Raw genomic sequence first — 27686 nt, forward strand, 5'->3', positions numbered from 1 at the left:
TCAGTATTGGTAGTGAGAAGGCTTGTAAGGTCCCTCAAAAGGCACATTGATATACTCTACCTCATTAGGAGAAAGATTTGTTAGCTTGGCACCCAACTTGGGCAAGTGTAGAACAACCACCTTCTCATCTAGATGCTTAAACACCACATAAACCTTCTTCTCATACTTCCATGATTTCTTCTCATTCCAAAGCTCTAACTAAGCAATGACTCGCAACAAAAAGTAGAGATTATGCACCATCTATGGAACATCCACCTATGTCGCAATGGATCATACACATCAATATAATCAAGGGAATGGTATGCCTGAGAAGTCTAGTATGTACAAGAAATGATTGCAAAGCATTAGAAATATTTACCTAGTTTGTAAAGGAGCAAGACATGACAAAATTTTGGTGGCCACTTCCACAATCCAAGTTCATCAGAAGCCCCTCTGCAAGAACAATTATGCCACTGTTGGTGTCAGGGAACACACACCTATCATTCAAAGGATTGATGGTAATTTTCTTAACGCCAGGGAAAGTTTCAAGGCCTTTCATATCAATCTTTTTGTCAAAGTGACCGATGTTACAAACAATGGCATTGTTCTTCATTTTCCTCATATGATCTACAATAATGATGTCCTTCTTGTGAGTGGTTTTCACAAATATATCAACAGTGCTAACTACATCCTCAAGGGTGAGAACAAGAAGGCCTTCCATAAGTGCTTGCAGAGTGCAGATAGGATCAATATTTGTAACAATGAACCTAGCTCCAACGACTTTCAAGGCTGGAGCACAACCCTTGCCGACATCTCCAAACCCACAAACAATAGCAACCTTACCAACAATCATGACATATGTGGCTCTCATAAGACCATCTGGGAGAGAGTGCCTACATCCATACAAGTTTTCAAACTGCAAAAGAAGAAAGAGAATCATAATCAACACAAACTGCATCTCAAATAGAAAAAATTTGAAGAAAAAAAGATCTGAGAAATCTGGCCTTGGATCTATAATTCACAATAATTCAAAACTTCAATACAAGTCCAATCAGCTTTCAAAACCTTAGCTAATATTAACCCATCATAACTAGATAATTGAATATATGTAAAGGTACTTGATTTTAAATATGAATATGCTTCTACACCCACCATGAACTCACATTGATTCAGCATCATGAAAATTGTTTTTTTTTTTTTAGTGGAAACTAGGGAATCCTAAAATGTAATGATAAACCTGCTAACTTTCGGTAATGTCATGGAAGAAATGAGAGGAAGGTTGATGCTTTTCAGAAACAGAGGGTGGATAAGATGACATTTATACAACAATGGATTTATTTTTCAGAGAATTCTCAACCGTTAGATTCTCAAAAATGAATGTGATGGTTGGCATGTGTGGCCACTTCAAAAATCAAATTCTTGTAAGCCATCTACCAAATTTAACGTCAATGGCCCAGTTGGGAAATCAGTATCGATGATATTCTATAGCATCAGTCTTCTGACATCTCTTGCTCTTATCATCTTATGAACATTCTCTTACTAAAATAATCCTCAAGCACCAATTACATTTTGCAATAGTATTGATCCTCTTTTAGGTTTGAGAAGAAATGCGTTATATCTACAACCTAAGTGATCTCAACATGTCTCTATAACCTTGTGCATAGGAATCATAGGAAGAGAAAAGGTTTGTTTTTGGATGGTTCATTTATCAACCTTCTTTGTAAGGAAAGCAAAGATTCAATGAAGCCTTGTTTGTGGAATATCAAGAATACCAAGTACAAGCTCCTCATTTACAGACTCTTAGCCCTTATCCAAAGCACCTGTTCCAACATCAAAATACTTGTGAATAACAAAGGTACTTGTGCCCCTTCACCCTCTAGGGCATCTCATCACAAGAAAATGTCAATATGGTTGCTAGAGTAAGAACCTATTCTGAAGTGGTTACATTTGTGGCATATTCATCTCATTTTTGTATATCCAATAAAGTTATGGAACCCCTATGAATTATTACGGACCTGAATGTGATCAATCCATAATCAGTCTTCAAGAAGAAAAATGATAACTATTGAGGTTTGGTTTTGGTGTATCTGTTTCAAGCATCAAACAATGATAACACTATACATATTCATATATGTATGTCCTCTTTTGGAGCCGACTTGATCCAAGGTGTATCATCCTGCAAGAAAACTACCACCATACAAAGAATTCTCTTTTTTTTTTGGAGATCAGTAGTAGTCCATTGTTTTGATATACAATTATCAAGAGTTTTTATCAAGCATCATCACCTACTGTGGAAGATAAAAGTCATAATCAAGGGAGTGTGACAGTAAAATTTCTGGCCTATTATCAGTTAAACTACTTTTTCAAAAATAGTTTGAAGTAGAAACAATGTATGGCATCCTCCCTTGGAGCAAGCATCTAATATATTGTTGTTAAGGTTTGTCATGAAGATTCCCTATACTTAAAAGTCTGATGAGAAAGGGAATTTGTTGGTTTAAATAGATATATATATATATATATATATATATATATATATATATAGATCTGTGATGATCATGTAAATAAAATAAATTGAAAAGGGAGCCAAGAACAATGATGGAGTTGTCAGAGAGGCTGAGTGGGGAAGCCAAGAACAAGGCTGTAGCTAACAACTGGAGGTTGTCTAGAGGCTGAGATGAAAGCCACGGTGATCTATGTGTGTGTTGCAAGATCTAACAATAGTGATCTGTCTCTGTCACAGATCTGTGGTAAATTTAACATCTTTTACCTGTCGAATTTTGTTTTTTTCTAAATCGCCAAGCTGAATAACAACATATTTGAAGCATGCATGAATGATCATAAGAATCTCGATGGTTCCAATATGAAAATTGGAAGTTTAAGATGCAGACTCTGCTAGAAGCGCAGAGTGCTTGGAAAATTGTGAATGGGGATGAGCCGAGGCCTAGGGCTGGATCAACATCGGTCCCAGGTTGGGAGAAATGAGAAAGCAGAGCAAGGGAAATGTTAAAGATGTCAGTGAAAGATTGCATTATACCACACATCAGAGAAGGTAAGTCAGCTAACGAGATCTGGTGAATTCTAAAGGAATTGTATGAGATCAGAAATTCAAATTGTCTTTTGTTCCTCAAGAGTAAGATTTTGTCCATGAAGATGGAGGAGAATGAAAAAATTGCTTCATTCGTAGCAAGGATCAAGGATCTAAAAACCAAATTATCATATATTGGTCATACAATGGATGATATAGATCTTGTCACCATTACAATGAATGGTGTCACTGATGATTATCAAATGTTCATTACTGTGATCAATGCGAGAGAAAAGATCCTACATTTTGAAGAGATGCCAACTATACTGATGCAGGAAGAAGAGAGGAGATCGACTCTGAAGCCCCAGAGTGCCAATCTTGCATTGATGGTGAAGAAGAACTTCTACAAAGGGAAAGGAGGTCCACAACAACAAAACGGAGCAAGTTCACATAAACGGCCAAATCTAACTCAAGGTATGCACCTGAATAAAAACTACTCTCAAACTAAATGTTTTTATTGCGCAAAATTGGGTCATATTGCCAGGGAATGTAGGAAAAAGAAGTATCATGAAGAACAAGAGAAGATAAAGAGACATGCAGGTCATCTTGCTAACAGTGATCAGGTGTAGAATTTAAGGTTGTTCATGGCAGATCGTGACGAAAATGTTGATGCAGACATCTGGTATGTAGATTCAGGAGTGTCAACACACATGACAGGGAACAAGCACTGGCTAGAGGATTTTAAAGAGATCAACGAAGGTGCACAAACTTACCTAGGAGATGATAGAATTCATCAAATCAAAGCATGTGGGAATTTTTTTTTTCATTCTACCTAATGGTAATATTAAACAAATTTACAATGTAATGTATGTGCCTAACATATCAAAGAACTTGATTTCAGTATCAATGATTACAGATCAAGATTTGAAAGTTGAATTTTTAAAATCTAACTATTACATTAAGGATCTGCTATATGGAATGAGGACAATTGCTACAGGAATCCGAATAGGAGGACTGCAAAATTTGGATGTGAGACCTAAACCTGTTTGAGCATTGACAACAGTGAGCCAGACTACAGAAGAGCTTTGGCACCAGAGATTCGGCCACATCAATTACAATGATTTGTTGTTATTACAGAGGAAAGAAATGGTAAGATATCTTCCTATGCTAAATCAAGTACATAATGATTGCGATGCTTGTACTTTAGGAAAAATGCATAGAGAAGAATTCCCTATTAGAGTAGAAAAGAAATAGAGGGGTATAATAGAGTTAGTGCACGCACACCTTTGTTGTCCCATGTAGACAAAATCATTAGGAGGTGCAGTGTATTTCCTACTGTTTATTTATGACTGTACGAAGTTTTCTTGGGTGTATTTATTAAGTAAGAAGAGTCATACATTTGAATACTTTAAGCAGTTTAAACATATGATTGAAAGACAAACATGGAAACAGATAAAAATTCTTCATTTTGATCAAGGGGGAGAATATAGGAAAGATGAATTGATCAGATATTGTAAAGATCATGGAATTTTGAAGTAGTTTACAGCACCCCATACTCCACAGTAGAATGGAGTAAAAAAAAGGAAGAACAAATTCCTAGTGGAATGTGCGAGAAGTATGCTAAAAGGTAAGAATCTTTCAAATCGGTTTTGGGTTGAAGGAGTGAGTACTGCAGTTTATTTAAAAAATAGGAGTCCTACAAGAAGTCTTGAGTTTAAAAATCCTTTTGAAGATTTGTATGGATATAAACCTACAGTAAAACACTTAAGAATATTTGGATGTAAAGAATTTTCCCACATACCCAAGGAAGATAGAAATAAATTACACTCAAAATCCATCAGATGCACATTTATAGGGTATTGTTCGTCATATAAAGCATACAGATTATTTAATCCCTCTACTCACTAGATCTTTGTTAGTAGATATGTTAAATTCCATGAGCAAGATAGTGAAGAAACTGATGAGCTCTATGATGGATGGGACATCCCGTACTTTGAAGAAGAAGATGCGGAGAACAATCAGGATCAGCAACAAACAAAGGTAGAGGATGAATAGCAAAAAAAGCAATCGCAGCAACAACAACAACAACACAATAGAAATAGCAGCAACAACAATAGCAGCAACAACAGGAAGAAATAAGGTTTGAAACCACCACCCAACCACTCAGCAGAACATGTAGGAAAGCTCAAATTCTTGCAACATATAGGAAAAATGCATTTATAACTAGTATGGTGAATGTTGTTGAACCGTCTAGTTATAAAGAAGCAAATGAAAGTAATGAATGGAAAATAGCCATGGAATAGGAATATGATTCGATAATCAGAAACAACACTTGGGAATTGGTAGAACTCCCTAGAGGAAAATAGGTCATAGGTTGCAAATGGTTATATAAACCGAAAATTAATGCAGATGGAACTATAGAAAAACTGAAACCTAGGTTGGTTGCAAAGGGGTACACACAAAACAAAGGGATAGATTATGAGGAAACCTTCGCCCCTATAGCTGAATTGAGCACTATCAGAATGTTAATTTCTTTAGCTACTAAGAAACATTGGATAATGCACCAACTAGATGTAAGGTCCGCATTTTTGAATGGAGAACTGAAAGAAGAGGTTTATTTAGAGCAACCAGAAGGGTTTATCCAGAAGGGAAAAGAAAATTTACTCTGTAGGTTGAAGAAAGCACTCTATGGACTAAAACAAGCTCTTAGGTCATGGTATGAGAAAATTGATTCATTTTTTTTGCAAGCTAGCTATAATAGAAGTAAGAATGACCCTAATATTTACACCATGAAAGATGAACAAGGGTGCGTAGTGCTGATTTCACTATATGCAGATGATTTGATAATTATATGTGATGATATATATCTAATTGATGAAATCAAGTAGAAGATGTCACAGATGTTTGAGATGATGCATCTCGATGGACTCAGATATTGTTTAGGTCTCGAGATCTGGAGAGATTCAGGTCAAACGTTTATGCCTCAAGCAACTATGTCAAAGGCCTGTTAGATAAGTTTAGAATGGATTAGTGCAAGTTTGCACCAGTACCATTGCAGTAGAATATCAAATTGCAGTGCGAGGATGGCTCAAAAGCGGCTGATGAAACACTTTATAGACAGTTGGTTGGGAGTTTGATCTACCTAACCACCACTAGACCTGATTTGGCTTATGAAGTCTGTGTGTTAAGCCAATTTATGTCTAAGCCACTAGAATGTAGCGAAGAATGTTTTAAGGTATCTACAAGGTACTGTAGATTATGGAATTATTTACACGGAATCTTCTAATGCTAGATTGGTAGGATTTGCAGATTCAGATTGGGCAGGAAATGTAGATGATCACAGATCTATAACAAGTTATCCATTCAATCTTGGATCCGAGGTGATAACTTGGAGCAGCAAGAAGTAGAACACAGTCTTCTTGTCCTCAACAGAAGCAGAGTATCAAGCCATGTGTGCAACAACGTGTGAGGCAGTTTGGTTGTAGAGACTTCTCCAAGATGTTGGGGAAGAACAGACAGTCACAACAACAATAAGATGCAACAGTAAAAGTTCAATCAAGTTGGCCAACAATCCAGTGTTTCACAAAAACACAAAACGTATTGATACTCAATCCCATTTTGTAAGGGAGAAAGTGCAATCTAAAGAGATTCATCTGGAATATTGTAATACATGTGATAATGTTGCAAACATTTTCACTAAGCCCCTTGGAAAAGTAGAATTTCAAATGTTTAAGGAGATGTTAGGCATATATGTGAACCCATTCTCCATTAAGGGGGAGTGTTGAAGATAATGGAGAATATCCTAGAATAGGTAGAGTTGGTTCACGTAGCCTTAGGATAAGAATTAGTTTCTATTTCTTAGGATGTTGTTCTAACTTCCCTAAAACCATGTATTCTATTTAATGTGTATTGTTGATGAACAATGTAGAGCGTTATACAGAGCCAGACTCTCCTGGTTTAGACTCTCTTTCGTAGAGCTGACTAGTGGGTTTTATTTTCATTAATACAAACATTGCCATTTTTATCAAAATGGTGACTGAATATAACAAAAACTTGCATTGTCCCAACCAAAATTTCCAATGAAAAATCAATATGCATGATTTTAATAAAGGGGTTGTCCTCAACAAAACCATAAAACCATGTAGGAAGTTGAATGGATATAAGGGATACTAGTGGAGTGAGCCATATGCCTCAAAAGAAATAAACCAAAATATTTACTAAAAAAAAGTGTTCTCCAAAATAGGATTGTTGAAATGATTTAATGGGTGTGCCTCGAGTGTTGAATAAACTTACCATTTGGTAACATGATGTCAAAACCAATAAAGAAAGAGGAGTTGCACTGCAAATCATGGCTATTTATAAGCACTTAGTCTGTGCTTGAAGGCCTCACAAATTATTTTAGGATAGAGAAAACATCTGAAAATGTTGGCATCAAAGAATATGTTATCCAATTATTCACAACAATATACAAAACTATGGGTATTCTCTAGGGCTTGAAAGGAAGAAACCCATTGAAGGAAGAAAACGAGGGAAAATTTACAAACAGTTGGAGAGTGGAGATATGCTAATTCTGAAGCAAAAAATGAAAAATAGAAGCCAAAGAGAGGAGCCTCAACAAGCATCACATAAGTAGGTTGGGCAATGCCAGGGCACCTAATGGGAGTAAAATCATGGAGGAGAAAGCCATGAAACAAAAAATAACATAGTAGAAGAACTTTAATTAAATATCAACTTCACCACATTATGCCAATGAGATCATGTCTATATTTTATTAATTAAAAAGTAACATTTAACATCATGGAGGAGAAAGGCCTGAAACAACATATAACTTAGTAGAATAATTTTGATTAAATATCAACTTCACCACATTATGCCAATGAGATCATGCCTATATTGGATTATGTAAAAGTAACATTTTTTTAGAGTGTAAATTGGAAGTACACTACGATCCCCTTTGAACATAAATACCCCATGGAGGTACAACTTTTATGTTTTAATCACATTTATGTTTTATATAATAGAAGTGTTTGATGTAGATTTATTTTAGATATACTAGTTAATAATAATGTTCTTAATGGGATTGACATTTCGAGGAACACACCAAAGAACTAGGGTTTGATACAGAAGATGACAAGAACAAGTTGGTAACCATAGAGGGGCAAGGAGGAGGGAGCTCCACTCCCTCCTATTGTAACATGGTTTTGAATAGAAGCAGTGGAGAAAATTGAAACAACCCTCAAAACTCTAAGGAGAATGAGTCAAAAATTACTGACACCCAAAGGTGGAAGGCAACAAACCCCATGAAAAGGAAGGGACCCATGAGGAGGTTCGATAGGAGGAGAAAGCTGAAAACAATGGTCAGAGAATTGTCAATAGGAAAAAAATGGGGCCCTACAAACCCAAGTATAACATTAAACCACAGGTATTCCTAAACGATCTAGCTCTGCAGGAGCACAAGGATCACATGACAACCTATGCCATCATATGCAAGTTTATGGGTATCTAGCCCACGAAGAAGGCACTATACACTTGGATAAAAAACACCTAGAAACCAAAAGGAGAACTAAATATCCATCTTGGATCTAAGGGTTTTTTTACTGTGGTATTCTCGAATCTGGAGGAAAAGGACAAAATTTTTGAAGGAGGACCATACTTCTATGCGGCTGCTAGTCTCTACATTCGACCTTAGACAATGAACTTTGTTCCAGAGCATGAAATGTTCACATCAATCCTAGTATGGATAAGACTATACTGCTTGCCTTTAGATTATTGGATGTCAGAATCTTTAAAAGCTATAGGCAATAGATTAGGACATTTCTTAAAGATATCAGAGGCAAATCCGCGAGGAAAATATACCTCCTTTGCTCGCATATGTGTAAAAATGGACTTATCAAGAGCACTTCTAGATGAGGTCATCCTAGAAGTTCATGATGAGGAATGGGTTCAGAAAATTGACTATGAACACATACCATTTAGATGCCGCAAGTGTCATGAACATCAACACCTCTTCAGGGACTGCCCACTTAATAAAAGGGAGGAAAACCAGAAAACAACAAAGGAAAAGACCCTGAAGGTTTTACCAAAGTGGGAGGAAGGGGGAAAGGAGGAGTAAAGAAGACCCAAAAGAAACCCAGTGATAGTAAATCATCGAGTCATAACGGTTTTGAAATTTTAGAAGAAGACGAAGAGGAAGAAGAAGGAACACAAAAGACACCAGAAAACCACTAAAGAGAGAAAGGAAAAGAGGCCAACATGGAAATCATACAGGAGAAAAATGAACACAGAATGGATCCTCAAAAATCCATGGAATTATATAGGGACCATGAGATGACCCCAAGTGAAAGCGACACGGAGGACCAAGATCTACAGGATATCCTTGAGAGGGAGAACCTTGAACTAGAAAGATTTCTAGAGCAAGGAAGCAACAAAGGAATCAACTCTCTAGCACAAGAGGATCTTGATAGAGTGCAGTAGCTTTTCCTAAATAGGTCTAATCAAAAGGCTATTGGAGTAAAAAGAGGCCATGACAACCAGGAGAATAAAGGAGTTAAATCAATGAGATTAGTATCAGGAAAATCTATCAGAAACCCTAAAAAAAAGAGGAAGGAAGAGACAAAAAGAACTATTGTTAGAATGTGGAAAACTCATGATTAACTCAGGCAAGATGAAAGATCTCTCCAACTACTCCTTTAAAATCCCCACATTATGAAACTCACAACATTGAACATTAGAGGACTGGCGAGTAAAAGAAAACAAAGAAATTTAAGTAACAGAATCAAGGAAGAAAAACTAGATATGGTGTTCATATAGGAAACAAAATGCTCAGTAGAGAAAAATGGAGAAAAGCAAAGCAAGTGGCTAAGTAAGTATGAGTATCTTGAAGGCAAGGAAACTAATGTAGTAGGGGGAATTCTCACTCTATGGAATCCACGGAAATTTGGTATTCTTGATGCGGAGGCATCCAGGCATCACCTCTCTCTGATTATTCAACCTGTGAGGGACAAGGAGTGCTACATGATTACCAATGTTTGTGGCCCTCAACTTTTGGAAGAAAAACTCAGGCTCCTCGCCTCTCTGGAGGAACTGAAAGAAAGGCACCCAGAATTACCCTAGATCCTGGGAGGAGATTTTAATATGATTAAATCTCTCACGAAAAAATGGGGAACTAGAATTATGGGCAGAGACTCAACAACATTTCAGAACTTCCTCACTAATATGAGAGTTGAAGACATGGATACTGAAAATGGCACTTTCACGTGGAATAACAAGAGAGGGGGTATAGCACAAGTAGCATCAAGACTAGATAGATTCTTAGTCTCTAAGGAACTATTGCTCACAGGGAACAACTTGACAACTTGCATCCTCCCTTTTGGGGGATCAAACCACTAGCCCATACATCTGGAAGCATCCATGATAGGAATTGCGAGAAATAGGCCCTTCCGGTTTGAGAATGTCTGGCTCACACACTGTGATTTCATCACAAACATTGAGAGGTGGTGGGCTGAAGAGTTACACACCCATGGAATGAAAATGTTCATCCTTCATCTTAGACTCAAACACATCAAGAGAAAGCTCAAAGAATGGAACAAAAAGAGTTTGGAAACATCTTCAAAGCTAAAGAAAAAGTGGAAAAGTGTTGGCATTTTGGCACAGGTGTGGCGCTACGGTACAGGTGTTGTCCTTGATGGCAACTCTCTTTGATGACAGATCTCAGTCCAGACTACAAGAATGAAGAGAAATTTCATATACGCAGGTTCATTAAGCCCAAGTTGCGTATACACGCTGGTACGCTATATACTAAGTCACGGATACGTAGGCTCGCTATATACGAAGTCGCGTATACACGCAGTTTCATGAACAGAAAAGAGTGTACATGTCGAGAAGCTTTCTTTTCGTCCGTGGTAGTTAGTCCTCGGTACTTGAGCCTATGTTTTTGACCAAGGTATCTCGACAGACGTGTTGATCCCTAGTTTTGAAGTTGATGGTATTGGATTACTATGGTTTTAGCCCGTGGTATTGAGCAAGGCCTAAGACTATAAAAGGAGAAGAAGATCATTAGGCAAGTGTGTCGAAAAAGTCTTGAATATCTGATAAAGAAAGAGATCTAGTATGCAGGTTCTGGGTTGCTTGATCTAAGCTAAGGAGAGATCACATCGGTTGATGGAAGACTAGATCTAAGGATAGATCGGGATCAAATGGTTTGAAATGAACTATTGTTATATGGTTGATTATGCGTATTTTTAGATCTGCATACTGACGCAATGTTATGTTCTGGGTATTACTGATGTCTGGTACAGCTGCAAGTTATGAGAAATTATTTTTAGATCTGTACGCAGGTTGTATTTGGTAAAAGCGCGTTTATACGCGGGTTGGTTTCATTGAAGTAGAGTATATCTTTTAAAGTTTAATTTTTGGGTTTGCAGTTGGGTCTGACTGTTATTGCAGAGTTCTGTAGTCTGCTCTGTGTTCTGGTGACTGGGTGTTGACAAGGTTTCAGTGGTTCAGTGATTCAAAGATTGATGATGCTAGTATTGGTTGTTTTGTGCTTCAATGATATGTTATGAAAATTGATGAATTGTGGTCTTCAGATTGCAATGTTGTGCTTCAGGAATATCCAGTCTGAAAATGTATGCAAAGTGGTACTTGAAGGAAAGAAGATTGTAGGCCAGCACCTACGTACTAGTATCTTAGCTAGTACAAGAGCAAAGGGGGTTGGAGCTCCCTTCCAGGAGAGTCTGGAAAACGAGAGAAGGTTGTAGCCTTTCGTAGGTTGTAGCCTGCGTACTGGTATAAGGCTGCACCAGTACAAAAGATTGTAAACTGAAGTTTCTTATTAAAGAAAGATAGAGATGACTTGCAGCAGGTGGTTTTCACCCACATTGGGTTTCCACCTTATATCATGGTGTTCATGTGTGTGGCTTTTGTGTGATGATCTGTTCTGTTATACTGCACCTGTTTACTATTAATATGGTTAATAATGTCCTGATGCATTTACTGAAGATAAACTAACTGAATCTTAAGATTTCTGGTTATACGCTGGTTGCTTTAGACACAGTAGCGTGTACACGCTGGTTCACTTAACTGAAGTAGCGTATATGTTTCTGAGTATGAAATTGAAAAAGTTTTTCTGATAATACTGATTCACCCCCCCTCTCAGTATTATTTCCAACAATTGGTATCAGAGCAGGTCCTTCAGAGAAGCTTGATCGCTTGAAGGTAGATCGTTCATCATGAGCAACTACGAGAGAGAAGCATCAATTAGGCCACCAGTTTTTGATGGGACAAACTTCAATTATTGGAAGGTAAGAGTTACTGCCTATCTTCAATCTCTTGGTACAGAAGTTTGGGACATCGTAGAGACAGGCTACACTTTTCCTTCAGCTACTCGTACAGATTCAGCCGAGAAAAAGAAATATGAAACAAATGGGAAAGCATTCAGTACTCTATTGGGATGTATATCCCAATCGGAATTCATGAAGGTGATGCATTATAAATCCGCAAAAGAAATATGGGACAAAATTGTCATGAGCTATGAAGGAGACGAACAGGTAAAGCGTGCTAAACTTCAAACTCTTAGGATTAAGTATGAGACTCTCAGAATGTATAATGATGAAAGTGTGGCTAACTATTTCCTTAGGGTAGATGAGATTGTTAATTGCATGAAAAACTTGGGTGAAGAAATAAAAGAGGCTATTGTGGTTGAAAAGGTTCTAAGATCATTTTCCCCCAAATTTGAATCTAAAGTGTCTGCAATAGAAGAAAAGGAAAATCTTCGAACTCTTACTATGTCTCACCTTCACGGAATTCTAACTGCTTATGAAATTAAAAAGGGAGGTCCATCAGACAGAAGAGAAGCTGCTTTCAAGGCTTCAGGCAAAGAAGATTATTATGAAGCAAGTCACGTGCCAGAAGATGAAGAAGAAGAATCAAATTTTGTCAGAAATCTTCAAAGGGGTTCTGGAAGGTTCAGAGGTAAGTTACCTTTTAAATGCTTTGCTTGTGGAAGAGTAGGTCATTATGCTGCCAAATGTCCTCACAAAGATAAGAATGACAAGGGAAAGGAACCTATTAAATGGAACAAGAAACAGAATGAAAAGAAGAAAAGCTATTACACTCATGAAGATAGTGATGGTCTTTCAAATAGTGACGAAGATGAACAGGGTAATAGATATAAACTTTTAATGGCTTTTGAAGATGATGACTACATGGATGCTATAGATGTAGAAGGCTTTTGTGAAGAAATGAATAATCTCAAAGTTTGCTTAGAAGAGAAAAGTGCTATTATTGATTCTCTACAATGTCAACTGGCTGAAAAGGAAAAACATCTTGAAAATTTGGAATGTGAGATTGTTTGTCTTAGAAAGGAGATTGAGAAAACAAAAGCGATTAATCTTAAATTTGTTAAAGGATCTGAAACCTTGGATGAGATTATCAATGTGCAGCGTTCTCCTCTGATCAAGACAGGTCTGGGATATAATGGAGAAACATCTCAAGCTTCTACCTCTAAAAGTTATCTTGATGCAGCAAGGAGGAGCAAGCAAAGACCAAATAAAAGTCATCAGGTGAATTAGGGACAGTTTACCTCAAGAACAAATAAAGACTATCAAGAAACTAGGGGACAAGCTGTCTTAAGGACAAATAGAAGCTACAATCAGCCACAGGTAAAATCTTCACAATTTGCCCCAAGAATGGATGTCAATAGAAGCTACAATCAGTTGGATGATAGATCTGATTATCGCAGAAATTTCTTTAATGGCCAATGTTTTTCTTGCCATAACTTCGGTCACAAAGCAGCTCAATGTGTTGCCTACAAGACAATCATGACTAGAGAAGCTCAAAAGCAAAGAAGTGTGACTGGAACCATGAAAATGACTTATAACAACTTTTCGATTCTTGAAAATGAAGTTGAATGCTCTATTTGTAATAACTTTGGTCATGAAGACTCTGAATGCAGGAGCAGGTTCTGGAAGACAACTCAGAAGGAACAAACCTCAAATATCAGAACATGGAGAATAAAGGAACCGCAACCAGAAAGATGTGGGATAGCCTTTTATGCAAAAGGTCAAGAAAGTCTATGGTACATTGACAGCGGATGTTCAAAGCATATGACAGGGGACAAAGAAAAACTTGAATCATATACTGCATTAGAAAAGGGAAAGAAAGTTTCTTTTGGAAACGATATCTCTGCAGCCATAAAAGGAAAAGGCGTTGCTCCATTGAAAGAGAAGGTCAAAGCTGTAAATGTTTTGTATGTCGATGGATTGAAGCATAATCTTCTGAGCGTCAGTCAGATGTGTGATCAAGGAACAGAGGTAATATTTAGATCAAATGGATGTTGTGTTCGTGATCTTGTTACAGGTGAAACAGTGATCAAAGGAAGAAGGACTCCAAATAATCTATACATATTTGAAGAAAGATAACAACAATGATATTTGAGCAAGGATGATGAACACTGGCTATGGCATCGGAGGTTGGGGCATCTAAGCTTTCCACAAATAAGGAAAGCATAACAATGTAAACTTTGAAACGGGAACTGATACTGTTACCCGTTTTGTAGAGGTGGCAAAAAAATGACCCGATTTTCAAAAGTGTTGATGCAGAATACACATGTTTTTTTTAGAACATGGTTTTTGGAACTTTATTTTTTTTCATGTGCATTAAGTTTTAGAATGGTAGTGAATGGTAGTGATTTTCATCCTGATTTTAAAAAGTGAGTATTCAGCATCACACCCTTTTTTTAAAAGACCTATTTTTTGACTTTAAATTTTCTAGTGTGTGAAATGTAAAAAATTATTTTTTAAATTTGATAGTTTTTGAAGTCGTCATTGTATTCATATTTTCTTGTTCTCTATCTTAATTTTTTTATTTTTTTTTTAGTGGAGTTTTTATTGTTCTGTGTTTTTAAATTAGAAAGTCGATAGTTTGAATTTTAGATAATCTACATATTTAGACATCCTTAATTAAATTTTCAATCCACATGAAATAATTGTTTCTAAAAAACAACATTTTTTAACAATGGACATAAAAAATAACCATTTTTAACATAAATATAACAAAAAAACTAAACGTTTTGATAATTTTTTGCTAGAATTAACATGTCAAAATCACAATTTTTATACAAAAATATTAACTAAAAATGGTCAAACAATAGTTTTTTTTATGAATTTCATGTCAAAAAAATAATAATAACAACTTTTTTTTTCAAAAAATAATAATTAACTTAAAAATCAATGCGAAAATCACAGTTGTGCTCTCTCTTTCTTTCACATACCAGTCTCTTGATGGAAATTTCACCTCTTTTGAACTTTTCCAATCTGAGATTAGCTTCTTATCACTTAAAGCACTTGAAATATTTGTAGGCATGAGCTCAGGTGGAGTTCGTTCACCAATGTTTTTTGAAGATACACCTTTAAGACTCTTTGGTCCAGAAATATTCACAGAAATTTTCCTTGATGCCATTTTCCTAAGAAAAACACATAAATTAGTAAATAAAAAAACATATTAACTTAAATTAACAACAAAAATATACCATAAATTTTTTATTTGTATAATCAGAATTGCCCAACCACCTCTAATGGGCAGGCGGGTCGATGGGCGAGCGGAAGGTCAGGTGAGGGATAATGAGGCTAAGTGGAAAATTAGGCAAGTATGGGCGAGCCCCTACCCATGCGCCCCCCACAACCCCCTGACGACTACATTGAAGTCCCGGACCCATTAACTTATTCCTCTCACGAGAGATCTCTTGTCTGGATTCACTACACATTAATAATTAAAGTAACACGCCTGATCCAATCTCCGAAAATGATGATGATGACAAATCCCTCGATATGATTACCAAGTTATTGTACTCCCTGCATCCATCAAATCTGTGTTTTCTCTTTGTTTCGCTCGCCAACTCTGTATTTCTTCATGGTCCATCCTTTGCATGCCACGCTAGATGTTTGTTTTCAGCTGAATTTTCTGTTTGAACGAAGCTTCCTAAGCTTCCCCTCCTCCCCGGCCCCCCTCCCCTTCCCTCACCCTACCCCCTACCGTCTCCCCACACTCCGGCGCCCCATCCCGGCAAGTAGTAGGATGAAATATGTCTCATTTAAAAAGTGTATTCTTATTTCGGTAACCATAGATAACTATCGGAAATACCTGCGTATCATATATATAGAGGTTTAGTTGAAGTTGGTGGCTTAAAAAACAAGAAGGAATTTCAAGGTGGAGTTTATACGATTTCATGAAATAAACATAAAATTATAACCAGAAACTGAAAAGGTTACTAATTGGATTAGTCAAAAAGAAAAATAAGCAACATAAAACTAAGGCACCTATATTCCTTGATCCAATAATTCCAATGTAGAATTCAAAGCAAATTCATTGCAAAGAATCATATTTATTTAGCCACACGAGGGAAAAGGAGCCAAGCATTAGTATATGCATTACATTTTTAATACTTTAGATCATACCCAAATTCTCTTAATTTTTGGTTGACCTCACAATTGTAATATACATATATTCAAAGAAGAACAAGGTGTGTTGTCCTAAAACTTTAAAGGGAATACTATGACATATGTTCAGTAAATAACAATGTAGTGGACGTGGCACTACTAACATAGAGAATGACTGATTCATGAAATCAAATGGCCATGTTAGTTTGAATCTACGAACACAATTTGGTAATTAAAGTAGATCATTGCTAAAAATCATGATCATGGTAATGGTTAGTGTTTAATTGAAAAACCATAGAATAGGAATTAATGTATCATTTAAATGAGAATGAATTGGAAGGGTTTATCTGAATGACAACATGAAAATTTTTGTTAGGCAACAAGAAAAATAGACAGTGGTATACAAGCATAAACAAAAACACAAGTAATATGGTGGATTACCTATAGAATAGAAATATAAAAAAAAATCAACATGATATGGACCATCAAATAGTAGCATAGTAGTCCTTAAAATAAAACCAGTATGACATAAAGACTGACAGATTCAATGAAAAAAGGAAAGCATCCTAAATTACCTGATGATGACAGGTACACATACATACATATTGATAAGTCTCCATAGGAGGGAGAAATTTATAATTTAGTATTATAGACATTAGAAAAGAAAAAGAAAAAAAACCTTCAATTATATTAAAACACTCTTATACTTCTTTTTATAATGAAAATAATACATTACATAATGCTCAAATTATAAAAATAATACATTACATAATGCTCAAAATGAAATACATTTGTCTATATTTAATATTAAAAAAAATTCTACTTCTAATTTAATTAATTTTTAACAATTTTCCTATTTCCAATTTAGTTATTCACCCGATTCGACTAAAACAAAAAGCTATTCAACAATACCATCCATATCCAGACTTATTTTTGAATATTTCCTTCCTACTCAATTGAGAGCTAGATAAGCAGGGATTCTGCAACTATTGCTTTATTTTTAAGAACCATATATAAATTGTTATACAACACTTATAATATTGGTCTAAAAATATAGTTTAAATCTATTTTAACTCCAAATCTACCTATCAGAAAATATCAAATTTCTTTTTACTTAAAAATTTACATCTAAAAAGATTTAACCCTTCTGCCTACTTAATAAATACATTGTTAAAATAAATTAAATTATTAAATAAAAATATAAACACTACATTGCAACACATGAACTATTATACAACTATAGATCAAAGAGTCTCTATACAAATAAACTATAAAATTCAATGTAATTAGTTCACTAAATGTCACATTTGCAATTGTTATTTGACACAATACCAAATATTCTCTGCGTATTACCCGATGTACACGAAAGACAAAGGCGAGGCGGTTGCTAATCTGGGTGAATGGAGGGGCACACTTCGGAATGTCAAACCCGAAGAAGGTAGGCATGCGCGCCGAGTGAAAGGTGATGTACAGATTTTTGGGCAGAAAAAGCAACCTATCAGTAAATTACTCGTTTTATTTTTTTATTTTTTTCATAGGTAGGGACAACACGGGATTTTTTATTCCTATAATAATTCATCTCTATCCCTGTATTAATTCATCTTTATCAACAGTTTTATTATTATTATTCCTGCCGCAGGGCAGGATATTAGTAATGTGTTAATGCGGACTTTCAATTAATTAAACTTTGCCTAAAAATATAAATAGCAACTGGAATATTATATGATAGGTTTCAAATTGAAATCTCTGACGATTAGGTTGGTAATGACTGTTCTGCTCACAAAAATAAAGTGGGCAAAAGTTTGAAAAAATAACCCTCACAAAAGTAAAGTGGGCAAGAGTTTGAAAAAATAAAACATATGTATCTCCTTTATTAATTTAAAACACCTATGTGACTAGGAGAGCTTGCTTTTATGAATGAACACAGAATTTTCTATTACTATAAACGTTCCATATGAACGTAATACATTCTTTATCTTTTTCCTCTTCCTCTTTCTCATGCTGCCGCAAATTTCGTTCACGGCATTTGGTGTTGCATGTAATCTAATACAGACACATATGTTCTCACACCTAACAGAGCGGAATTTTTCCTTGTACATAATAGAACGCATATACATATATTCTCACATCTAGCTAAATAGACATTTGAACTGTGACGACATAAGCCATTCTTTACAGTTCAGTTATCAAGAAATAAAGGATTGGATACAAAAGAACTACTCTTAAAATTGCCCCCTTCACTTCACCATACAAAGTTCAGTTGTGACAACCATGCAATCTGGGGCCAGAGTGCGGGGGCACGGTAAAAACCTGGGCTATTCCGAAATTGAAAGGCCACCAAACTCATTTTGGTGCAACTTTATTGTGGATTGTATTCTTTATCGCATTTTTATGGTGGATTGTGCAACCTAGACCAGTCAAAATTCCAATTAAAGGTCGCCATGTTTTCATCAGCGGCGGCTCAAGCGGAATCGAAATTCCAGAATCGGAATTGGACATTATCTGCACGCCCCCTCCGGGGCAGCGGCACCCCCGGGCTGCCCCGCCCCACCCGACCGGCGGCGGGTCGATTCCGGCCCGCCGCCGGTCGGGCGGGGCGGGGCGGCCCGGGGGTGCCGCTGCCGCGGAGGGGGCGGGGGAGGGGGAGGGGTGGGCGGGGAGGGGGTGGTGGCGGTGGAGGGGTGGGCGGGGGAGGGGGCGGTGGCGACTTATCTTGCTCTACATTTCTCTTTTCCTCTGCTCTCTTTGCATCCTCCTCTGCCTTCCTCTTATCTTGCTCTACCTTTCTCTTTTCCTACGCCCTCGCTTCCTCCTCTGCCTTCCTCTTATCTTCCTCTGCCTTTCTCTTTTCCTCTGCCCTTTGTGTTTCCTCCTCTCCCTTTCTCTTTTCCTCTGCTTCTTGAGATCCCATTGGCAAAATCCCTCCTGTTTCAACAATATTAAGAACGTTAGAGCAGTGTTTTAACAATAGTAGCAGCAACTTTAAGGATCAAAAGCCATAAAATCACCTCTGTGTTTATTTTTTATGGAATAAAATAACTTACTAGTAGAGAAACTTAAAATTATAAAAATTAATTCAATAATTTGGCAATCCATATGCATGCATTTTCTTTGTAGTGAGGGACTGCACCTGCGGGGAGAAAAACGTTCTGCGCATATATTATAACTGGTGCCTGTGCCTGCGATTGCGGCGGCTGTGATGCTGACAAATAACCTGTATCCACAACATTATCATTTAATTAAATATACATTTAAAAGCATTGTAGATCATGAGAGTGAACACTAAAGTTCATCACCTTGTTACACAGTTGTCCTCATCAATTTTTCGTTTTTAGACGAGTTATTCTAATAAAATTTTGTATTATAAATTTCTGACAAATTTGGATTTAAAAACATTTATATTTGGCAGTAACGTTGTTTCAAAAGGCGATGGGGAAGTTCTGCAGCTACGGGTGAGCACCGTTGAAGTTCAAGATGCGACGACGGGATGAGTTGAGGAGCGATTTCTCGCTGACGGGTTCCAATTATACCATAGCCGGTCAATTTCGTTTTAAAAAATAAAATAAAAGATTATTAGCTTAAAAATATGTTAAATAAATTTGTCACATGGCCTAGGATTACCTAGACCAAAAGTTTGAGAGTTGGGGCATCAAAGATTATTTTTCTTTTAAGTGATGCCTTGGCTTGCTAAAAGTCTTTGAAGCCTCCTCACTTACATCAGATTTTTTTGGGAAGGGTGATGGCCTCGAAGTATCTTGGGGGACTTTCAGTTGAAAAATGGTCCCACTCTCGCTAAAAGTTTGGAAGGAACAATTCATTTGTGGGGAAAGCATTCGTGGAAGCCTTTCCTCTGGCCAGCCCTTCTACAATCTAGCGTTTGGAAATGGTTAAGAAGTTAAGACTACTAGCACTCTTAAAAAAGGAAAATGCCCTTCACCTCTCAGCAAGCAATATGTACTAGCACTCTTGAAAAAGGAAAATGCCTTTTTAATGATTTTTAAAAGGATTTAATCTCAATTGCAACTTAATTGGGAATACCACTTCAACATAATTATTTAATAGGTTTAAAAAAAAGGTCATTCTAATTTGATTTAGATGTTTAATAGAAATTATAATGTTTATGTATGTGCTGTACACATAATTAGTAAACATTTCATTTATATATTATTGAAAAATAAGTTTTTTTGTTACCTTCAACTTAGCCCTAGCCCTATGGAGAGCTTTCCCCACACAGTGACCATAAGAGAGCTTTCCCTACGAGTAACCATAAATAATTTGCTTGAAACATAATTTCATATATACATATCAAAATATGTCAAAGTTCAATGATTTAAATATAATTGTATGTCAAAGTTCAATGATTTAAACATAATTGTGAAGAGAATACAATAGAGGTCATAGATGACCATAAAATAATAATCAACCAGAAATATATATGTTTTTTCGAAAAACAAGGGACATAGTTTTCCCATAATCTTATTACATCACAGGCTTTAAGCCTTTAAATAACTTACTTCTTGACCAAAACTAAATTTTTGAAAAATAAAACAAGTTTAACTCATATACAATCTAAGACTTAAAACCATGGATCTTTCGAGAAAATGGTGCCCAAGTAGAAGAGAAAACCATGTGTCTGGGCCACCTAACCTGGTAATCGACAGTCGAAAATTCCACAAGTGAGAAGAAGACTTTAAATTTTCTTAATGAGATAAAAAATTCCAAAACTTTTCATAGCACTATAAATACCTGCGTGCAATTGCTAGGAACAAATGCTATATTAGAATATAGAAGAAAACGTCAGCGGAGTAAATCACCGTAATTTTTTTGTAAATAAATGAATATAACTTTAGAATCAACACAAACTATGGTTATGAGAAACCTTAGCTAGTGGTAGAGGAGTTTAACCATATCTAATAACTGAAAACTTAAAAGAGTAATAGTATACACCTGTCACAAATAAGGCAGAACATTTTCCAAACACAAGTGAGCAAATGAGTTCACATGTCAGATGGATGGGATAGTCTTTGATATGAGTAAAAATATTAAAAAAATAAACATTGTCAATCACTTACAAAACACCAATAATTGTTGATTATAGGGTTTGTTCAAAACCCTTAACAAGTCAACACGTGGAGTTTTATTTATTTGCCAAGTTTCCAAACAATCTCGAAGGTCACCATGATAATATACAACATGTAAGCTCAAAGTGTTGTAAAGGCCTCATAACGAATAACCATATGTGGTGGTAATAAGCTCATACACAACATTAGATATATACTTATATATATGATGATGAACATAGATTAATCAATTACAAAGTTGGAGACTTAGAACATGAAGGTATACTAATACCTTTTTAGGAGGAAAAATGAATCAGTGATATAATTTGTTCATAATGTCATGTTCTTAGGAGGAAAAATTCAGTGATATAATTTGTTCATAATGTCATGTTTTTTTAGTTTTATAGTTGAAAACATTTCAATTTCTTTTGTATCTAGCATGTTGTGGTTGAAAACATGTTAAATTTATACTTAGGAAAGAAAGATGATATTCTACCAGAAACATTAATGTGTTTTTTCCTTAAAATTTAACTTTGTTTGAGACATAAAAAATTGGTTTTATTAGCATTTTTTAAAAACTATGAAAATTGACCCTAAAAAAAAATCATTATTCCAGTATCAACACTTTCGTTCTGCAGCTATATTTTGCAGGAAAATTTCGTAGAAAATTTCGTAGTCACTGCCATTTTTAAAACACCCGCAAAATTGACACCTAAAAAAAAAAAACATCGTTCCAGTATACACACTTTTCATTTTGAGCACTGTTTTTGTGGTTTTTGGGCCAGAGTTCCCGTTTTGAGTTTATAGTTCCCGTTTCAAAGTTTACATTGTTGCATGCAAATATCAGGCAGTTCGTGATCTTCCAGATATCAAAATTCCAGACAGCACCATATGCAAATCATGTCAGTTTGGAAAGCAAACCAGAACTAATTTTCCTGAGAAGGAAGGATCAGCTAGCATGCCTCTTGAGCTAGTTCATACAGATACATGTGGCCCATTCAGAAAAAGAACACCTCGAGGAGAAGAATATTTGATATTATTCATTGACGATTTCTCCAGGTTTGTCTGGTTAGGACTTATGAAGCACAAAGATGAAGCTTTCGAAAAATTCAAATCCTTCAAAGCCTTGGCTGAAAATGAATTAGGACACAAAATTAAGTGCCTCAGATCTGACAGAGGTGGGGAGTTTACCTCGAATGAATTTTTCGATTTCTGTGAAGAACATGGGATAAGAAGAGAATTCTCTACAGCTAGAACTCCTCAGCAAAATGAAGTTGTGGAAAGAATGAACAGAACAGTCCAAAAAATGGCTCGTGCTATGCTTGATGAATCAGGTACTCCTGCAACCTTCTAGGGTGAAGCTGCACATGCTGTGGTTATTATTCTCAACAAAACAAATGTCCGAGTAAACAACACTCAAACTCCTCATGAGCTCTGGTGTGGTAAGACTCCTTCGGTAAAGCACTTCAAAATCTTTGGGAGCAAATGTTATATTAAGAATACTGATGAGCAACTTGGCAAGCTTGAACCAAGAGCAAATGAAGGCATTCTTCTTGGTTATTCTCCACATAGCAAAGCATACAAGTGCTACAATAAAAGACTTGGCAGAATTGTTGACAGCATTGATGTTGTGGTTGATGAGAAGGGATACATTCCTAGGCATGTTCATCATGAAGACATCGAAGAAGATGAAGGCTACCCTCAAAGACAGAATGATGAAGAAGAACCTCAAGAAGAACCAGAGGAGCAGATAAGAATAGAAGAGAAGACTCCCTCCAGATATGTTCAGAAGAATCATCCAGAATCTCAGATTGTGGGGCAGAAAGAAGCAGGACTACAAACAAGAAGAACAATTGCAGAAGCTTCAAGCTATTTGGCATTACACTCTTCCACTGAACCACAAAATGTGAAAGAGGCATGCAAAGATAAATGTTGGGTCAAAGAAATGGATGAAGAACTTGAGCAGATCGAAAAGAACAACACTTGGGAATTGGTTCCTAGACCAAAAGATAAGAATTTCATAGGGACAAAATGGGTCTTCAAAAATAAATTGAATGAAAATGGAGAAGTAATCAGAAACAAGGCTAGACTTGTTTGTAAAGGGTATGCGCAACAAGAAGGAATAGATTTTGAAGAGACATTTGCCCCTGTTGCAAGACTTGAGGCCATACGAATGTTCCTTGCTCTCTCAAGCTTTCAAAACTTCAAGGTATTCCAAATGGACGTGAAATCAACCTTTCTGAATGGAGACTTAGAAGAAGAAGTATATATTGAGCAGCCAGATGGTTTCATTCTTGGGAATGATCCAAACCTTGTATGCAGATTGAAAAAGGCTCTCTATGGTCTCAAACAAGCTCCAAGGGCTTGGTACTATCGTTTGGACAAATATCTTCACCAACAAGGTTTTTCAAAAGGATCAGCAGATAGCAATCTCTATATAAAAGTTGAAAATAACAAATTGCTAATACTTGTTGTGTATGTAGATGATATTATCTTTGGCAGCAATGAAGAGGCTATGAGTCAAAACTTTTCCTTGGTTATGCAGAAAGAATTCGAAATGTCATTACTTGGAGAATTGACATACTTTCTTGGATTCCAAATCCAACAAAATGAAGGAGGTATTTTCTTGTCTCAAACCAAGTACCTCAAGCAGATCTTGAAGAAGTATGGCACGGAAGATTCAAAGCCTGTATGTACCCCCATGGTTACAGGATGCAGCCTCAGTACAAATGATGAATCAGCAGCAGTTCATCAACCAACTTATAGATCCATGATTGGGAGTTTGTTTTATTTGACAGGTACCCGACCAGATATTATGCATGCAGTAGGAATTGTTGGAATATTTCAAGCCAACCCAAAGGAAACTCATCTTCAGGCAGTCAAAAGAATCTTCAAGGGACTCAAAACTATGGCTTATGGTATCCTAGAGATACAGATCTCACTCTTCATGCTTACACCGATGCAGATTGGGCCGGAAGTGTGGATGACAGGAAAAGCACAAGTGGTGGTGCTTTCTTAATGGGTTCCAGATTAGTATCTTGGTTCAGCAAGAAACAGAGTTCGATTGCTTTATCTACAACTGAAGCAGAATATGTGGCTGCGGCATCTTGTTGCACACAACTTCTTTGGATGACGCAGACCTTGCAAGATTTTTAAATCACTTACACTCCACCAGTCTCTATCTTATGTGATAATACAAGTGCAATCAGCATTTCAAAGAATCCAATCATGCATTCAAAGACCAAGCACATACCAATCAAGTATCACTTCCTCCGGGAAAAAGTGCTTGAACAAAAGGTCAAGTTGGAGTATGTTCCTTCTAAAGAACAAGTTGCTGATATTCTCACAAAACCACTGCCCAGGGAGACTTTTGAATATCTCAGACAAAAGCTGGGAGTAGTTGATGCTTCATCCTGTTGTTGAAGCTTGTCTGTTCTAAAGAAAAGTTGGTGTATGTGTGTTGTATAAAGGATATCCGCGTACATACGCTGATTTATGCAGGTGAAGTCGCGTATATGGAGTTCTGAACAGCAAGGGCCGACTCTGGTTGGAGAAGGTCTGAGATGGGTATGCCAGAGTCCTTCAGGCACAGTTTCAGGGGGTGCAGCAGGCACAGTTTCAGGGGGAGCAGCTTAAAGTCTAATAAAGCATTGTTGGCATTTAGATGCTTTTGGTTCTAGTTCACAACTATTGTTGGTTTCAGGAGAAGGAGCACAGAAGGAAATCTTGGTTGTTGATCTAAAAGATGATTATCAGATGCTGCTGGTGACTTTCATAAGCCTTGGTCTAGATTTTTCGTCTCTATGTCATGTATCTCTTTTTGTGATATTTCTTTTATGGTGTGAAGGTCATGTAACGGCCTTTGTTGGTTTCCCCACTATGCCTGGGATGAATGATGTAATGTATTTGGTTGTTATATGTAAATTTCTGATGTATACCCTCTTGGTTGGGAGTATGGATGTATGTATTGAGTCTTTTGGTGATAGGAAGGTCCTTTATGATGTATAAGTCTTGGTTCTCTTTGAAGAACATCTTTTGCAGATCTTGCCTACAGTCGGGGGGAGCATGTTTAGCACAGCAGAGCAGAAATATCAGCGTGTACTCAGGGGGAGCACAGCCCTTTGCCCTTGATGACAAAGGGGGAGAATGATTCTAAGGATCTTGGATCTTGGGGTTGCCATCAAGTCCAAAGGGGGAGATTGTTGGCATTTTGGCACAGGTGTGGCGCTACGGTACAGGTGTTGTCCTTGATGGCAACTCTCTTTGATGACAGATCTCAGTCCAGACTACAAGAATGAAGAGAAATTTCATATACGCAGGTTCATTAAGCCCAAGTTGCGTATACACGCTGGTACGCTATATACTAAGTCGCGGATACGCAGGCTCGCTATATACGAAGTCGCGTATACACGCAGTTTCATGAACAGAAAAGAGCGTACATGTCGAGAAGCTTTATTTTGGTCCGTGGTAGTTAGTCCTCGGTACTTGAGCCTGTGTTTTTGACCAAGGTATCTCGACAGACGTGTTGATCCCTAGTTTTGAAGTTGATGGTAATGGATTACTATGGTTTTGGCCCGTGGTATTGAGCAAGGCCTAAGACTATAAAAGGAGAAGAAGATCATTAGGCAAGTGTGTCGAAAAAGTCTTGAATATCTGATAAAGAAAGAGATCTAGTATGTAGGTTCTGGGTTGCTTGATCTAAGATAAGGAGAGATCACACCGGTTGATGGAAGACTAGATCTAAGGATATATCAGGATCAAATGGTTTGAAATTAACTATTGTTATGTGGTTGATTATGCATATTTTTAGATCTGCATACTAACACAATGTTATGTTCTGGGTATTACTGATGTCTGGTACAGCTGCAAGTTATGAGAAATTATTTTTAGATCTGTACGCAGGTTGTCTTTGGTAAAAGCACGTGTATACGTGGGTTGGTCTCATTGAAGTAGCATATATCTTTTGAAGTTTAATTTTTGGGGTTGCAGTTGGGTCTGACTGTTATTGCAGAGTTCTGTAGTTTGCTCTGTGTTCTGGTGACTGGGTGTTGACAGGGTTTCAGTGGTTCAGTGATTCAAAGATTGATGATGCTAGTATTGGTTGTTTTGTGCTTCAATGATCTGTTATGAAAATTGATGAATTGTGGTCTTCAGATTGCAATGTTGTGCTTCAGGAATATCCAGTCTGAAAATGTATGCAAAGTGGTACCTGAAGGAAAGAAGATTGTAGGCCAGCACCTACGTACTAGTATCTTAGCTAGTAGAAGAGCAAAGGGGGTTGGAGCTCCCTTCCAGGAGAGTCTGGAAAATGAGAGAACGTTGTAGCCTTCTGCAGGTTGTAGCCTGCGTACTGGTATAAGGCTGCACCAGTACAAAAGATTGTAAACTGAAGTTTCTTATTAAAGAAAGATAGAGACAACTTGCAGCAGGTGGTTTTCACCCACATTGGGTTTCCACCTTATATCATGGTGTTCATGTGTGTGGCTTTTGTGTGATGATCTGTTCTGTTATACTGCACCTGTTTACTATTAATATGGTTAATAATGTCCTTATGCATTTACTGAAGATAAACTAACTGAATCTTAAGATTTCTGGTTATACGCTGGTTACTTTAGACACAGTAGCGTGTACCCGCTGGTTCACTTAACTGAAGTAGCGTATATGTTTCTGAGTATGAAATTGAAAAAGTTTTTCCGATAATACTGATTCACCCCCCCTCTTAGTATTATTTCCAACAAAAAGAAATTACATGAGATTAACCAAATTCTCATATCAGAACGCTTCACAGAGGAAAGAAAAGAGCTAGCAGACTCGCTTCAACAATAATGGGATAACAAATGTCATCAGGAGGAAATATTCTGGAGACAAAAATATAGAGTGCAATGGATTAAGGAAGGGGAGAGAAACACTAAGTTCTTTCACAAGTCTACAATTGCACACAAGGCTAACAACAGGATAACAAAACTTACAGATCCCCAAGGAACAGAGAAAAATACTCATGAGAATATGGAAGATGTTCTGGTCCAACGCTTTCAAAGTATTGTCGAGGAGAACATGGTAGACAGATCACAATTCACTAAACAATTTACCCAGCACATTCCAAAGCTGGTAACCAGGGAAGACAATCATAATCTCAACAGGCCAGTGACGAAGGAAGAGATCAATGAGGTCATCAAAGAAATGCAT

The 27686-nt window shown here is 36.8% G+C and overlaps 1 pseudogene; it reads right to left on the bottom strand.

Moving 5' to 3' along the window:
- On the bottom strand, positions 1-27686 carry LOC149147225 (adenosylhomocysteinase-like; annotated as a pseudogene).

This window comes from Pinus tabuliformis, chromosome 9 (assembly GCF_031772625.1).
Source record: "Pinus tabuliformis cultivar Carrire ecotype Pingquan chromosome 9, CPIR1, whole genome shotgun sequence".
Lineage (NCBI taxonomy): Eukaryota > Viridiplantae > Streptophyta > Pinopsida > Pinales > Pinaceae > Pinus > Pinus tabuliformis.